General features: G+C 42.1%; 1 protein-coding gene across 2 annotated transcripts in view; it reads right to left on the bottom strand.

Moving 5' to 3' along the window:
• The window catches only part of GPR156 (G protein-coupled receptor 156), an 83,734-nt gene extending 66,351 nt beyond the window's left edge, over positions 1–17,383 (bottom strand). For both annotated transcript variants that reach the window (XM_006742176.3, XM_081833340.1), the window contains exon 1: positions 17,159–17,383. The gene's annotated coding sequence lies outside the window, so the exon portion shown is untranslated. The remainder of the gene's footprint in view (positions 1–17,158) is intronic.
• Between the last annotated feature and the right edge of the window lie 357 nt (positions 17,384–17,740).

Here is a 17,740-nt window from a genome sequence, read left to right as displayed (position 1 = left end):
CAAGTGTAGCTACAACATTATTACAATACCATTGACTACATACTCTCTATGCAATACCTTTCATTCCCATGATTTCCATAACTGGAAACCTGCACCTCCCACTCCCCATCACCCATTTTGCCTGTCTTCCTACCCACCACCCCTACCCACCCACCCCCCTCAGGTGGTTTCTGTCTTGGTGAGTCTGTTTCTGCTTTTTTTATTTGTTCATTTGTTTTGTTTTAAGTGAAATCGTATGGTATTTGTCTTTCTCTGACTTATTTCACTTAGCAGAATGCCCTCTAGCTCCCTTCATGTTATCATGAATGGCAAGATTCCATTCTTTTTATGGCTGAGTAATATTCCATTGTATAAATATATACATGCACATCTTTTTAATCCATTTATCTATCGATGGACACTTAAGTTGCTTCCATATCTTGGCTATTGTAAATAATTCTGCAATAAACACAGAGGTGCATATATCTTTCTGAATGGGTGTTTTCATTTTCTTTGGGTAAGTACCCAGTAGAGGTATTACTGGATCATATGGTATGTTTATTTATTTTTTTAAAGATTTTATTTATTTTTGGGCGCCTGGGTGGCTCGGATGGTTAAGCGTCTGCCTTCGGCTCAGGTCATGATCCCAGGGTCCTGGGATCGAGTCCCGCATCGGGCTCTCTGCTCCTTGGGAGCCTGCTTCTCCCTCTGCCTCTCTCTCTCTCTGTCTCTCATGAATAAATAAATAAAAATCTTAAAAAAAAAAAAGATTTTATTTATTTTTAATTTTTTGAGGAAACCCTATGCTATTTTCCACAGTGGTTTCACCAACTTACATTCCCACCAACAGTGCATGAGGGTTCCCTTTTCTCCACGTCCTCACCAATACATGTCATTTCTCATCTTTTTGATACAAGCCATTTTGACTGGTGTGAGGTGATATCTAATTCTAGTTTTGATTTGCAGTTTCCCTGATGATAAGCGATGCTGAGCATCTTTTCATGTGTCTGTTGGTTCTCTATATGTCTTCTTTGGAAAACGTCTAATAAGATCCTCTGCCCATGTTTAAATTGGATTTCTTTTTTTTTTTTTTTTTGGTGTTGAGAGAAAAGTTTTTAATTAAGTTTTTCCTTATATTATTCTCATAAATCAAATATTTCTTTGTGGCTACCCACAAATAAAGTGTGGCTCACTAAGATATTAAAGGCTATGACAAACTCTGTCAGCAATTAAAATATATTTTTTAAAGATTTTATTTATTTATTTGACAGAGAGAGACACAGTGAGAGAGGGAATACAAGCAGGGGGAGCGGGAGAGGGAGAAGCAGGCTTCCCGCTGAGCAGAGAGCCCGATGCGGGGCTCGATCCCAGGACCCTGGGATCATGACCTGAGCCGAAGGCAGATGCTTAACGACTGAACCACCCAGGCGCCCCAGCAATTAAAATATTTTAATAATCATTTTTAATATGTTTATTCTTTAATACAATAATTTTTCTCATTTAATTAGAATATTATTTTTATTAAGATAATTATTGATATAAATGAGTTAAATATCTATTATGTTAGTATTTGTTTTATTTTTCCAGCTTGTTCTATGTTCCTTTTATTGTATTCTTTAACTCTCATTTTCCCATCCATTAGCTTTTTAAAAAAACAGCTCTATTGAGCTACAAATTCCATATAGTAAACCGCCAATATTTAAAAGTATCAATTTGATAACTTTTGACATGTATATACATCTGTAAAACCATTCTTGCATTTAAAATAATTAACAGGTAGTAAAAGTCCCAATTTTGTTCCTTAAAAACAAAGTTGTTTTGGCTATTCTAAATACTGTATATTTCCACATGAATTTTAGAACGAGGTTATCAATTTCTATAAGAAGGGCATCTGGGATTTTGATTAGGATTGCATTACATCTATAGATGAACTCAGGGAAAATCAACATCTTAACAATATTGAGCCTTCTACCCCTTGTCTTAGTCAGCTTAACTGGTACAACCATAGACTGGGTGGATTATAAACAACAGAAATTTAGATGCAAAATCTAGTTACAATGTAGCTGTAAAGTGCTGCCTTGTCTTTGCCCCCTGCTCAAAATAAAGCTGTTACCTTTCTAGCCCTGTCCACCATGGTGCTTAGCAGCCAGGGATGCATGGTCTCAGACATGTTTACCAAGTAAAACACTGACTTGAGGGGCGCCTGGGTGGCTCAGTCATTAAGCATCTGCCTTCGGCTCAGGTCATGATCCCAGGGTCCTGGGATCGAGCCCCGCATCGGGCTCCCTGCTCAGTGGGGAGTCTACTTTTCCCTCTCCCACTCCCCCTGCTTGTGTTCCCTCTCTCGCTGTGTCTCTCTCTGTCAAATAAATAAATAAAATCTTTTTTAAAAAAATAAAAAAAATAAACACTGACTTGATGAATAAAAAAAAGAGAACAACAGAAATTTATTTCTCATGATCTTGGCTGAAGTCCAAGATCATGGTACAAGCATGGTTGAATTCTAGTGATAGCCCTTTTCCAGTTTACAGATGGCTGACTTGTATCCTCACATGATGGGAAGAGAGTTACCTAGCTCTCTGGCCTCTTCTTATAAGGGCACTAATCCCATTTATATGGGCTCCATCCTCATGACCTAATTATCTTCCAAAGGCCCTGCCTCCAAATATCATCACATTGAGGACTAGATTTCAACAAATGAATTTGAGGGGACATAAACATTCAATTCATATCATCTATGAACAAGGTGTATGTCTCCATTTACTTAGGTTTTCTTTCTCTCAGAAGGGTTTTGTAGTTTTCAACGTATAGCTCTTGCATAATTTTAATCAGATTTATCCCCTAAGTATTTCATATTTTTTAGATTATAAATTTTTTTTACTTTCAATTGTGATTGTTTAACACCATATATCTCCACAATTAATATCTGTATACTGATATTGTATTTTGCAACCATGCTAAACTTATTTAATAGTTCTAGTAGCTCTTTTGTAAATTCCATTGATTTTTCTATATAGATGATCAGGTCACATGCAAATAAAGGTAGTTTTACTTCTTTCTTTCCAAACTTTTCATTTATTAATTTTTTTTTTTTACCTTATTGTACTGGCTAGGACCTCCAAGACAATGCTGAATAGAATGAGTAAGAGAAGTCATCTTTCTCTTGTTCTTGATGTTAGGGAGAAAGTATTTGGTCTTTTATCATTAAATATAATGCTAGATGCAAGTTTTCCATAGATTCCCTTTATGAGGTTAAGGAGGTTCTTTTATTTGTTTGTTTATTTATGGAGATAGAAGTTTATTGCAAGGGAGTAGAGGCAGGACGCAAAGGAGACTGTCTGCCATGAGGCAGTCGGAGTGGGGGCTCTAAGTAAGGGGGAGACTGAGGAGGATATGGGAACATATGGAATCTTCCTGTACCTGGTTGTAAGTATCCCATTGGTCAGCTAGGCTTATGGATATTTTGAGGTGGGTTGCCTAATGAGCCTGTTTGTATTCAGCCCAGTGGTCACTGTGGGCTTTTTACTTAGGTTTCCATTGCTCAAACCTGTTGCCTAAAAGTAGCCTCTACATTCCCCTTTGACAGATCAACAACAACAAATCTTTGGCATTTGGGCGAAGGTCTCATCTTCAGCAGTTGCTTCATGCTGGACAGGGGGCATGCTGTCCCTACTTAAACTTGTCAGTCCCTCAGGGGTTCTGTGCAGTTACAGACCAGAGCATGGTATTATATTAACATGCTGACAGGCAATGTGAATGAAATTCCCTGATGGCCAGGTCCATGGGATTTAGGGGGAGGGGACCCTCTGATGGTATGGGCTGGGATCCTTGTTGAATCATAAGTTGTATATAGGATTGTTGGATTCACTCAGATGGGTAGGAATGTATTTTGCCTGTAGATCAAGATGGTGGCTGGATCTGCAGGAACAAAGGAAAAAAGTGGGTTGGGGGGATGCTGAAAGAAGCAAGGTGGCTGAGAGTCAGCCAGTGTCAGGAAAGGGTCCCAACTGAGTCCATAATGTGTGTGGATTCACCCTGGATGAGCTTCCACTGCCAACTGCTGCACACGTTGAGAATGGAGACCTCAGGGGGATGGAGTAGGAGAGGAGAGGAAAGGGTCCTTTGCCTTCACAGGCATGGGCAGTCTGACCTGTTCACCCTCAAACCTTTAGACCACATGGGGAGCTGCCCTGGCTAGAGATCTTCAGTTGTCTGAGGAGTACTAGGGTTAGACCTCTGAAGGGCTGAAAAGAGAAAGGAGAGAGAGGGAAGGATCCCTCAGAAGGGCAAGAGGGGAAATCCCTCACTCTTCCAGGCAAGGGCAGTCCCGCTGGTTCCCCCCTGGGGTTTTGTATCCTCACCAAGGTATAACCTCTGCCAGAGGCTGTCATTTTCCCAAGGAGTACTGGAGTCAGTCCACTGAGGGAAAGTCCCAAGAAATTCCCAGAGAATTCAAGGAAAGTCCTAGGCTGGCAGAGGGTCCCCGTATGGGATCCACCCAATGTGGGGGGACCCGAAGGGGTGAAGACTGGTGGTGTGGGTTGTGAAAGAATTCACCCAAGGCAGAACAAAGGGGACAGAAGTTTACTGAAAACACTGCAAAGAAGCACCGGGCAGGACAGCAAAGGAGAGACTGTCTGCAAGGAAGTTCTCTTCCTAGTTTGCTGAGACTTTCTTTAATAGATGTGGGCTTTCACATTCTCTAATATTTCTTGAATGAACTTTGGTAGTTTTTCTCTTTCAAGGAATCTGTTCATTTTATCTAAGTTGATAGAATTATTCGGATAACGTTTTTGTAATATCTGTAGAATTTATAGTGATGTCACCTCTTTAATTCATAACATTAGTAAATTGTGTCTGCTCTCTTTTCATCCTATCAATCTGGCTAGAGGCTTATTGATTTTATTGATAGTAACAATCAATCAACATTTGCTTTCATTGATCTCTACTGGTTTTTTGTTATCTATTTTATTGATTTCTGCTCTGATATTTATTACTTTCTTGTGCTTACTTTGGGTCTCATTTGCTCTTTTTGTTTTAGTTTCTTAGGATGGAAGCTGAGAATATTAATTTGAGACTTTTCTTCTTACAAACCCTCAAGTACTATAAATTTTCAGCTAAGTACTACTTTTGATCATTTCCAATTTCCCTTTTGATTTCTTCTTTGACTCATGAGCTATTTTGAAGTGTATTATTTAGTTTCCAAATATTTGATGATTTCTGTTATTGATTTCTTAACTAATTCTATTGTGATCAAGAACATACTTTGTATGACTTGAATCCTTTTAAATGTACTGAGAATTGTTGTATGGCTTAGAATATGGTCCATCTAAATAGTCCGTGTGCACTTGAAAGGAATGAACATTTCGTTGTTGAGAGGAATAGTGCTCTATAAAGATCAATGAGGTCAAGATGATTCTGTTGGCTTCTTCTTCCATATCTTTAATTATTTTCTGTCTTCTTGTTATATCCATTACTGAGAAAAAGTCAATGAAATTTTGAACTAGAGGGGTGCCTGGGTGGTTCAGTTGGTTGAGCATCCAACTCTTGATTTGGGCTCAGGTCATGATCTCAGGGTGGTGCGATGGAGCCCTGAGGGCAGCTCTGCTGAGCACAGAGCCTGCTGGAGATTCTCTCTCTTCTTCTCCCTCTTCCCCTCCCCATGCTCACACTCTAAGTAAATAAATAAATAAAATTTAAAAAAAAAAAGAAAATTTTGGACTACAACTATGAATTTGTCAATTGCTCTTTGAAGTCATACCATTTCTACTTCATGTATTTTGAAGCTCTGTTGTTAGGTGCATAAATGTTTAATATTGTTATGTCTTCTCGATGAATTGACTACCTTATCATTATGAAATGATTTTATCTATAGTAATATTCTTTGCGCTGCAATCTATATTTTGATTAGTGTGTTAGCATGGTAAATCTTTTCCATCCTTTTATCTATTGGTGTCATAATATATGAAGTGTGTTTCTTGTACATAGTATATTGGTGGCTTTGCTTTTTTAAAAATCCTATCTTTTTTTTAAATCCTCAACCGTTAGTTAAGGTGTTGAGATCATTTACATCTAAAGTAGTTATTGGTATATTTAAGTTAAATATATTATGTTGCTGTTGTTTTTTATTTATCTCATCTCTTCCTTGTCCCCTTTTTCCTCCTTTTCTGACTTCTCATAGGCGAACTGAATATTTTTATGTTTCCATTTTCTCTCTTTATTGGCTTATTAGCTATGCGTCTTTGTTTTATTTTCTTTGTGATTGTTTTTGTGCTTACAGATACATCTTAATTTGTCATAGTCTATCTTCAGATGATACCATATCATTTCACATGTAGTATAACAATATACTTCCATATCTCCATTCTTAGCCTTTGTGCTCATTATCATGTTTTTTTAAGCATCTGCTTTCTGTTTGGCTTGTTTATCTCTTGGTCTGTGCTACTTATAAACTGGTGAACAACTTGGAAGGAAAATTGCTCAGATCATTGGGCTAATTCTCTGTCTCTTCTTTCCATAATCCAGTCTCTCTCATCAGGCTGTAGAATGTTCTGCTCAGGTTTTCTGACTCTTAGCAGCTGCTTTTTGCTTGGGTTCTTAGCTCCTCCTCACCTGCTACTTAGTAAAAAGTAAATGTCTCAAGGGAAAAGCAATCTAGTATGTGGGACACTCACTGAGTTTCTCTTCTTTATGAGGTCTTAGCTCTCAAGGTCTGGTTGCCTTAGTAGCTCTTTTACAAACTCAACTAAATTTTAAAAATCTAGCTTTTCAGGGTGCCTGGGAGGCTCAGTCAGTTAAGCGTCCGACTTCATTTTGGCTCAGGTCATGATCTCAGGGTCGTGAGACTGAGCCCTGTGCCGGGCTCCACACTCAGCAGGAGTCTGCTTGTCCCTCTCCCTCTAATCCTCCTCCCCCCACTTGCTCTCTCTCTCACTCTCTTTCTATCTCTAAAATAAATAAATAAAACATCTTTAAAAATGTCAAAAAAATAAAATAAAATCTAGCTTTTCTAGATGTCCTCTATGGGAGCAGCAGTCTACTACCAGATAATCCATCACAGCCAGATGCTTAATGCCTTGTAATATGTTTAACCTTAAAATCTTTTTTACTGACAAGACCCAACTGTTTAAAGATAATCTTTACAGACACAAATGATAGTGCAAACAGTGTAACTACCCTTACTATTAACTATGAGACCAATTAAGATACATTACAGAATTCTTAAGTTATAAAAGACAAACCTATTACAGGGACTGGTTTTACTATCATTATTACTGGTCAGTGTGTATTTGAAAATTAAAAGTTTTTATAAAAGTATGTATTAACACAAAGGCTAATGCTTATTCTACAGGTTTATACATGTTCAAACTAAAGTTAAAATTTCTCCTAAGAAATTCATTGCAATAACTTCTATTCTGGTTTTCTTCCTTTAGTTTTCAGTCTAGGGCATAGAAATCCATTTCAAAGCTATTGAGTAAAAGTTGCAGCATGTGTTATGGGCGCCAATAGCAAAATGTCTGCCACAAAACTTCATCATTTCTTTCCCCCTATTTAGCTAACGTTTGCATTCTGAACACAGACTCACAGCTGGGTTTCTAATAAGAACTAGAGATCACAAATTTCTATAAAGTGTCTATAAGCTCATAGGGCTCTGGTCACACAGCAGCCTTTATCTGAGGGTTTTAAAATCTCATTTACTTCTTACTATTTGGTTAGTTTGCATTTTGTATTTCACTTGTTTGTACTCACCAGCTTCCCTTCTTGCTTCTCTGCTATTTTTCTCCAGTCCTGGTGTGGTGGGAATCCCACTCCTCTCTGGTCTGGTGGACCAGATTACAGTTTTACATCCAAACAAGAGCAAAACTAAAGATGAAAGCCAAGTAGTGCTGGGAAGTTCACTCCTAAAACGTTTGTTAAAATCATTTGTTTAAAAATGTTCGCATCTGTTGCTTGGCACTGATCCTTAAGCTCCAAGACCCCTACCTTCTTAACTAATTATCCTCATGTCAAGTAATCAGTTGTAGTAGATTGCCTATATACTCATAAAACTCCCCACACCCAAATCCCTCAAAATAGAGGGGAAACAACTGGGATAGAATCTAAGAACTTTTCTCAATTCCACTATTAAAGAAAAGGCATAAAGAAATAAAGAAAAGGTATAAAAGGGAACATAACAGATATGGTGTTGTGAGAAAGCCTTGTAACAGCCTATTTTCTCTAAAAACCACCCCCCCCCCCAACTGATCACACTGCTCCTGCCCCAGATGAAGACCATGTATAATCCACAGTAAGGAATAAATGAGCAAGAGGAACTGTAAACAGTCTGGCCAACCAGAAGCAATAGAGATACAATGCAACCAAGACACTGCAGACCCCGTTTCCCACTGAGCTAATATAATCCACACTTGGCAAGGAGGAGTTCTCACTGCAGGGCTCTCCTGCCTAAAGACACAGGCTCCCCGGGAGAAAGGCGGTGGGAGAGGGGAGAGGAAGACAAAAGAAGAGAGGGAAACAATTGCTATAGGGGAGACTCACAGTGAGAAGTAAAATTGTGTGCATTCCCTTTGACCCAGAAATGCCAGTTTGGGGAATCATCCTATGAAAATGGAAACCAAGTGTAAGGATGAATGTAAGATGTTCACTGTGCCATAATTTGTGTAAAAAAAAAAAGCTGGAGTGAAAACTGGAATATCTATCAATACAGAAATAACAGGAAAAATTATGGAACCTCTACAAAGAAATATTAAGTAGCTATTAAAAATAAGAAATTGGATCAATTAAATTTATATATGTAGAATAATGTACATAACAAATGAAACAAATAACAGAGTAAATGGTATTATATGATCTCATTTACATATGAAATAGAAAATAACTACATATTTGTTTGAACGAAGAAAAGGAGTGAAGGAATTCACACTTAACTTTTAATAGTGGTTTTGTCAGGAAGATGGAGGGGGAGAGGAGGTGGAGATTAGTAACATTTTCTTTATAGATTACTGTCTTACTAGACTTGTTACAATGAGTGTGTACTGCTTTTATAATTTAAAAATGTAATAAATTTAAAATATAAAAAGGATTTACTGACTTTATAATTACAAGTAATGCCAGACCCCAGAGTTCAGTGGGGTGTGAAGTTCTCTGGCATTTGCTTTAAATTGATTCTGGTGGGTAGAGGTAAATAGTAACTTCTGCTCTCTGAGAGAGGCCTCACCTTGTGTCCCCCAACAACAGCCAATTAAAGCACAGACTTGATAGTACCCCTGGAGAAAGCCGGTGGCTGTGAAATGAAAACTATAGGTACCTCTCCAAAGCCTCAGCCACAGAGCTTCCCAAGGGGCTGCCTGAGCCAGTGAGCAGCCAGCAGAGGCATGGATGAGAATAGAACAGTCTTTTGTCTGGAAAAATCCCACTACTCCAACTCCTGACAACTTTTCTTGGCTCCTGTTCCATACTTCAGAGATGAGATGCACAAGTCTGGCTCAGCCTCCACAGGGATAAACATTAAACTCTGTGGGAAAGATGCTGCCGCCCAGTTTTGAAGTCTGTGTTAGCACTTCGGTGGAAGATTCTTTGAGGACCACTGGAAGTTGGTTGTGGGCCTTCCAACTGTTACCCACAGGATAGAATTAAGTCCCTGGAGGAGTGATACTTGGCTCAGTATTTGCATTTAATTTCATGCTGATAGAAGCTTCCAGATCTTTTGAGGGGTAATAGATATATGATATTCAATAATAAAGAAAATAATGTGCAGAAGCTAGCAGCCTGTGAAGAATTAACTTTTTTGATCACTCATTCATCTTTCAACATCTTCTCTTCTTGTACAATCCTACTGTCCTCCACCCATGCCTCTTCTTCTCCCTACTTAACCTCTTTAATAGATTTTTTATTCAGTGTTTTCCCAATTATCATAGAAATGCTAGAGTGATCATGGAAAATATGGTTACATTTTTTTAAAAAGTAATCATGTATAATCCTACTGCTGACAATATTTTGGAATAGTTTCTTTTTGTCTTTATACTTACTTTTTCTTTTTAATTATTTAAATTCAATTTAGTTAATATATACTATATTATTAGTTTCAGGGTTAGAATTTAATGATTCATCAGTTGCATATAACACCCCATGCTCATTATATCCTTATGCCCTCCTTAATGCCCATCACCCACTTACCCTATCCACCTCCCCTCCAGCAACCCTGTTTGTTTCCTAGAGTTCAGCCTCTCTTATGGTTTGCCTCCCTCTCTATTTTCATCTTATTTTATTTTTCCTTCCTTTTTAAAGCAGGTCTGTGTTTGTGTAGCTTCACAAGTATAGATGAATATCTCACATATATACCTAATATTACAAAAAAATATGAGAGAATATGTGGAAGTGGAAAAGAGGTTTGGCCAGCATGTTGCTGTTGTTATCTGCACAGTTGTGGTGTGGCTATGTGTTCTGGTGTGTCAAGCTGGTATTCATATTCCTCAGACTAACTGTGACAGCAGCCTTTATATCTCAGCCCTGCTTTTCTCCTAACGGCTGCCTCGGAAGTCAGCAATATTTGCGTATAAAGATCCCCTTGGGTAGTTATTTGATCTTCTTTCATCCCAGTTTTTCACTTGCAAATAATTGGGTACCTAGGATCCCAGCAGGCCACTATTCTCTTCCCTTCCCTGTCTCTTGATAGTACCGCTTCTGCTCCCTCTTTATTGGATCTCCTGGGTTTATCCTAACAGTATCCAAAAGCAGGCAGGCATCATCACCAGCCTGGGCACAATTAGAGAATCATCAAAATGCCCATCTGGAAAAGACACTCAGTTAAGTATGCATTCTGTTCAACATGTTCAGAGTAAATACTACAGCTAATGGGGCCTTTGGGAGGCTCTACTTCATGCAGAAAACCAGGAATATATCAGATTAGAGGCAAGAAGGACCTTGTTGGCCTGGAGTCTTGCTTGACCAATACTTTAGACCCTTGCCACACCGTCAGTCCAGGCCACATCTGCAGGCCCTTATCATTTCCCTAGTTAAGACGTCTGATTCTGTCTTCTCTCTCAGGGTCTCCCGTTACCCTTGCAGAATCAGGATGGATAGCTGGCAGTGCCAACTGATAGTCTGACATTCCAGCACAGACAAATGGCAGTGGGAAAGCCCAGAGCACTCTTTCCTGGGTGTTCCCATTGTCACTCTGGAACAGGCGCCCATGGCAGCGAGAGAGCAATTTCAACCAACAAAACCCCGGGCAGAACCTTGAAGTTTCTCTAAGAGGCCCTCCCATGCTCTTCCTTGTCCTCATACCAAGAAATCACTTCTCTCCGTCAGAACTCCAGAACTTTCTGCTAATCTCTATCTATGCAGAGCTCCTCACTGCAGCACTGAAAACTGAATTCCTCAGAGCTATGCTTCTACAATGATCTCTCCCTTATCACAAACATCATAAAGTACAGAGGCTGATAGGCTTAGCACCCCTATCTCCCTCCCTATTTTCATGATGAGCTAAAAAGGAAACATCCTGGGGGCACTTCTGAATAGGAACTTGCAATATGAAGGGAGAACACAGGTGGAAGGGGGCCAGGCAGTTCAGCCTATAGGCTATCAATCTGCATGACCTCTGCCTTCTACTGCCAGTTGCCTGTCTGGTCACTGCCCAGTAGCCTGGTCAAAGCGGGCCTGAGTTCTGCAGTGATGATCTGACAGCCTCACTGCTGGGTCCTCTGTTGCCTGGCAACCCACATCCGAAGTACACTGACCCAGATTTGGGTTCAGGTATTAAAGGGGGACTCAGACCCTCTCAACACCGCCCCCCTCCGCCCCACGAGGCAAAGTGGCCATGGAGAAGAGCAGAGGATGCAGCATACAGCCTATGAATATAATTTGACTTGGCACATTCTGACTATATGTGGGGCAAGAAGGTAGTTGGTGATACCTGTTTCTGGTCAATCCTAGGAGTATATTGAATGAATCTACCCTCCCTGTCATTTACCTCCTTTAGAATAGACTGCACATCTCTAGATTGGACTGGACACAGCAAAATGTTCTGGAAGCGCCTCGGACATAAACAGACCTCAAGGCCTTGCTTGGGTTGGACGCACCTCCCAGGAATTGCTCAAATTTTGACCCAGTCTCTGGTCAAAAGTTACACGGTTCCCTACAACAAACAGACTAAAGTCCACACTCTTGTGTTCTCAACCAAGCTGGCCTATAGCTCTCCTGCTTTATCTCCGATTGCAAACCTGCCCTGGCCTGACCCTCCCCACCTCTTCACCTCACTCAAGCCACACCAGCACTCTGGCTCTGACTCGCACACCAAGCACTGGCTCAAGTTACTCTCTTCCAGGGAATGAATGCTCTTCCACACTACAGCTGCCAGTCAAAGCACCACACCTCCTCCCGAGCTCTACTCAAAAGACTCTTCTTCCTTGGAGGAAAATAACAATCCCTCCCGAAATAGCTAGTTCTCTGCTCTCCACCTGGAAACCCTGGCTAGCCTCCACGCCTTCCCCACAGTTTCATAACAGGTGTGATAATTATAGCACTCAGTATAGCTGTCATATATAAGCCCTGTCTACATCAGTGTCAAAGGGACTATGTCTTTTATAGGCTGGTTCCTTCATGCTTCTATCTGGAATGAATGCATCCCACCTTCATTAATTCTTCCTCACTCTAACAGGTTCTTTCACACAATCCCCTCTGGATTCCACCTTTAGCAGTGCTCTATTAACAATAGAAATGGATTTTTTCAATCCCATTTTCCTCAACACACACCATCTTTCTCTTGATCCAGACACTACTAATGCCCATTTTTCTGTGTGCTCATCCTCCCCCACCTCTGCAAAGCAGGGTACGCTGCAAGGTGGGGTTCAATAACATGGGATAGTCTCTGGCTGTATCATCTATCTCTGCCTGAGTACCTCATGATTATGACAAGTGCCTCAGAAAAACACCTTGAGAAGTCTAGATGGAAACCAATGCCCCATGGAAACACATAAATATTTTACCAGGCTCTGAACAAGACTCTTGCTCATAAATATTTAAACTCCTTGATAGCATAATGTTCAGTGGCTAATTAGAGTCAACTTGTACTGGGGTGGGGAGCTGAGAGGAGGAAGGGAATACAACAATACAATACAACAGCAATGGCAGCAGGCATTCTACAGAGCCCCTTTGAAGGATCTAAAAACACTGAAAATGCTCCTGAGGTCTCCGCAGTTTGCACAGACATTCATTTTCCAAGTGCGCTCCCTCTGGAGTTGGAGGTAGGTCAGTGCCCAGTGGAGCTGTCTAGAGAAGGCACTCACTGGGCTGCAGGCAGGCTGCTACTGCAGTCACAGCCCCCTTAACCTTGCCAAACGTCTCTCAGCACTGGTGGCACGAAGAAGATTTTCAAATAAAGTACACAGGACTCAAAATGAGGCAGACCCTGTAAGAATGATCATGGCAGCTTTGTTTAAAATAGCCCCAAACTGGAAACAACCCAAGTGCCCATCAGTAAGAGAATGGATAAGCATATGGTATAGATAGTAATATGAAGGAATATTATCTTGGAATAAAAAGAAATGAACAACTGATATACTTAATAACATGGATGAATCTTAAAACGTCATGTTGAGCAAAAAGAAGTCAAATGTAAAAGTCCATCAGTGTGAATGCATTTATATGGATGTTTAAGAATGCAAAATGAATCTATGATGATACGGATTATAACAAAGTTTGCTTATGGATGGTGGGGATGACCAGAAAGGGGCATGAGGGAAATTTCTGGGATTGAATTTTTTTTATATCTTGTTTGGAATGTGGATTTGTCAAAACTGGTGGAGCTCCTAGCATAGGATTCAGCTTTGCAGTGCTGTGAGGGGGGTGCCTGGGTGGCTCAGTTGGTTAAGCGTTTGCCTTCGGCTCAGGTCATGATCCCAGGATCCTGCTCAGTGGGGAGACTGCTTCTCCCTCTCCTCTCCATTCGTGCTCTCTGTCACTATCTCTGTCTCTCTCTCTCAAATAAATAAATAAAATCTTTTAAAAAAGAAGCACTGTGAGGATAAAAGAGGCCACTGATCTCCAGGATCATCATTTACCCATAAAGTATTGATTGACCTGAATTACCTAAAAGGACTTCTAGTATTTTACCAAGGGTTCTGCAACCTTTATGGGAGTTAATGCCTTGTTTGTGTCATTTAATTATCTAATTAATTCAACATTTATTAATTGCTTATAATATGCCAAACAGGAACATAGCCATGAACACAACAAAAAAATTCTTGTCCTTATGGAGCTGATATTTAAGTGGGGGGATACTGGACATTAACAAAGAAACAGTTATACTATATAATGCCAGGCAATGAAAAAGCAATGAAGAAATAAAGCAGGGTCAGAGGGCGGGGAGTGACAAAGGCCTGATTTGGATCAGGTGGTCAGGGAAGGCCTGATCAAGGAGGTCACATCTGAAAAGAGACCTGAATGAATTGAGGACAGAAGCAGTGCAAGTATCTGAAGGAAGAGTGTCCAGGCAGAAGGAAGAACAAGAGAGGGGAGAGTAACAGAATATGGTCAAACAGGTCAGATTGCATAAGGCTTTGAAAGGTAAACCCTGGAAGAGAGTTGGATTTTATTCAAAGTGTGAAAGGAACCATTAGAGAGTGTTAAGCAGGGAAGTAATATAATCCAACTGATGTTTTAAGAATGGGGAAAAGGAGGAAATTAAGAGATTTGCCTAATTCTTAGGGAAAAGTCAGAATAAGATCCAGATTTTTTTCCCCTTCAAAATCTTAATATCCTTCACACATCTATTTCTTTTTTTTTTTTTTAAGATTTTATTTACTTATTTTAGAGAGAGAGAGAGTGCACAAGTGGGGAGGGGCAGAGGGAGAGGGAGAAGGAGAGAGACTCTCAAGCAGACTCCTTGCTGAGCAAGGAGCCCAACTTGGGGCTCGAGCTCATGACCCTGAGATCATGACCTGAGCTGAAACCAAGAGTCAGACACTTCACTGACTGCACCACCCAGGCGCCCCCACACATCTATTTCTTAACCACCTTCTGATTCAAGTTCTGTCTGGGACCAGATCACATATTTCTGGATTTCAAACTCTGATTTTCATTAACAAGTTTATATCTTTTTTTTTTTTTTAAAGATTTTATTTATTTATTTGAGACAGAGAATGAGAGAGAGCACATGAGAGGGAGGAGGGTCAGAGGGAGAAGCAGACTCCCTGCCGAGCAGGGAGCCCGATGCGGGACTCGATCCCGGGACTCCAGGATCATGACCTGAGCCGAAGGCAGTCGCTTAATCAACTGAGCCACCCAGGCGCCCAACAAGTTTATATCTTAAGATAGTTATAAGTTTATAAACAGTGAGATAGGTAATTTTTCTGTATGTTGGAAATTTTTTCATAATAAATTGTTGGAGATTAAAAAAAAGAGAGGTAGGGATTTGCATCCTTTATTGGGCAAAATAAATCAGCAACTAAATATGAATGTTATAATTCCCAACACCTTTCTGCAAAATAAAGGTTCTGATTTTTAACTAAATATGGAACATTCCTTCCAACTTTCAAATCCAACTTCTCTGCCCAAGTCAGTCCATGTTCCACTGTCTCTGTGGCAAGTCAGAGCCTTGGTGCTTCTTTCTTCTCTTCCCCACTGCCCCTAATGATTCTGAAAACCTACAAGGGAGTGCAATTAAATGTGAATTTGTGGGGTGGGAAGGTAGACTCCTTCAACCCCACCTGGAAATGCCCTTATGTTCAGACAACACAAAAGGAAATATTAAAATCCTCAGCAGGAAACAAATTGTAAGCATCTATTGTCCTCCCCAGAGAATCTCTTTCCTTCAATCATTATTTTCCCACTCTTTTGAGAGCCTTCTAGGCTGGAAGTCTGTGGCTTCATCCCATTCACCCCTTAGATCCCCCTAGGCCACAACTCTGCTTTCACTAGACTTGATGTTCTCTATCCCCAGGCTACCATAACTCTGCCTCTGACCAGGCTCTGACGTTATTGAGGAAGAGGGGGAAGCTAAAAGCTGGTGGTAGAAGAGAAGGGGAAATACTGGGAGCACTCCAGAGACAATGGTGGCCCTGAGGTAGAATTAGGCTGCCAAAATGGAGACCAGAGTGCCCCCCACCCCCACACTTCCGCAACTGTAACTCAAGTAAAGCCTGCCAACCCATTTTATTCTACAGACTCAAACGGATTTGCTGCTACCTAGCTTGCAGAAAGGCCTTCTGTGCTGAATATCGCCACTGACGGAGAAAAATTAATTTTCCTTTGCAGGCCCTGCTGCCTAATACAACTATTCAACAATTTTCCCAGCTTTTAACCCCTCCCCGAAAATCTTTCGCTTTCACCTAGGGATGCAATAATTTAATGTTATCCTCTATATCCTGGCTTAAAGGACTCTACCAAGAAAGACATTTCATTACAGGTTAGGATATAATTTGCCTGCTGTTCATGCATGCTTGTACCTAGAAAACCAACAAAGGAAAGAGTAAGCGCATGCCATGACCTCTCCCCCCACAGATGGCTACTCTGAAATGTTAACAAAACTCAACTTTCAAAACAAGGTTGATCTTCGGCAGTAGCACGCGTATACTTAGATATACACCATTCAAACATCAAGTTCTAACTAGTGGCCTCTAGGTAAGTTGGAAACGGGTGCTGGCTGGCGTACAAGGATGCTGCAGTTCCCGGGCGATTCTCCTCTGCCCAGAACAAGGCAGTTTGACAGGCAATGAAACTTTCTCTGTTCGGGACCTCACACTCCCGGTGAGGGAGCCCATCCTCCCGACCAGCCACCCTGCACCCTGGGGTGAACGTGCCCCTGCAAAGCGGATTTGGGGACAAGCTCGGTGTGGAGGCTGTGGAAAACTGCTCCGGGCTCTCTCAATTTCAGCAGTCTGTCTGTCGCTCATTGAACAGAACAGCCACAGCCCCCCCTGCCCACCGAGTACCAGTACCCTCCCCTCTCCTCTCAGGAAATTGCCACCGGCACTCCTGGTGAGCGATCCCGGGCTCGCCTCCCGCTCCGAAGGTAGTTTCTTAACCGTTTCCAAAGAAACCGCCCAGATTCTGGAAGGGAGAGAAAGCCGTGCCCCCTTTCCACTTTCCGCATGTAAGTGTTTGATGTTTTGTGGATACATAGTGTCCACAGAGAGGTCCTACAAAATCCCGAATTTGGGATCCTCGAGGGCGCGCTGCTCACCTCACCAGGTCTCCGACCGCCGAGAAGCGCCAAGCCCGCATCTGGCGGCGGGACGCCCGCGGTCCCCAGGTCTCTCGCGGGTTCGCGGGGCTGGAAAGGCCCGGGAGGGACGGGGGCCAGGGCAAGGGCCAGGGCAGACGGCCGCGCCCATCGCCGCGCCGGGGGCCGGGCGTGGAGGCGGCGGGACGGCGGCGCCGGCCTCTGCGGTCCGCGCGGGGCGCGCGCTGCCCTCCCCGGCCACCTCCCGCCCGGGCGCTGCCGGGGCCGCGCCTCCCGCCCCTCCCCTAGCACCGCCCCGCGTGGCGCGCCGGCCCCCGCGCTCAGCCGGGGAGGCCCGCACGGAGAAGACGCGCGGACCCGCACACGCCACGCGTCGCGCTCTCCGCCTACCCCGCGGCTGCAGGGGCAGCCCCGCCTCCGGCCGCCGGCCTCCGAAACCCTCCGCCCGCGGGACACTTGCCCGCGGCGCCCCGGCTCGGCCCGCGGGGCCCAAACTGGCCAGGAACAGGCTGGAAGGATTCCACGCGAAAGTTCCTTTTTTATTTCTGGGGCGCAGTCACCAAGTAGTGTTCTTATTTTATG

This window comes from Leptonychotes weddellii, chromosome 1, assembly GCF_054177405.1.
Source record: "Leptonychotes weddellii isolate Sample4059 chromosome 1, ASM5417740v2, whole genome shotgun sequence".
NCBI classification, from domain to species: Eukaryota; Metazoa; Chordata; class Mammalia; order Carnivora; family Phocidae; genus Leptonychotes; species Leptonychotes weddellii.
This window is presented reverse-complemented; position numbering and strand designations above follow the sequence as displayed.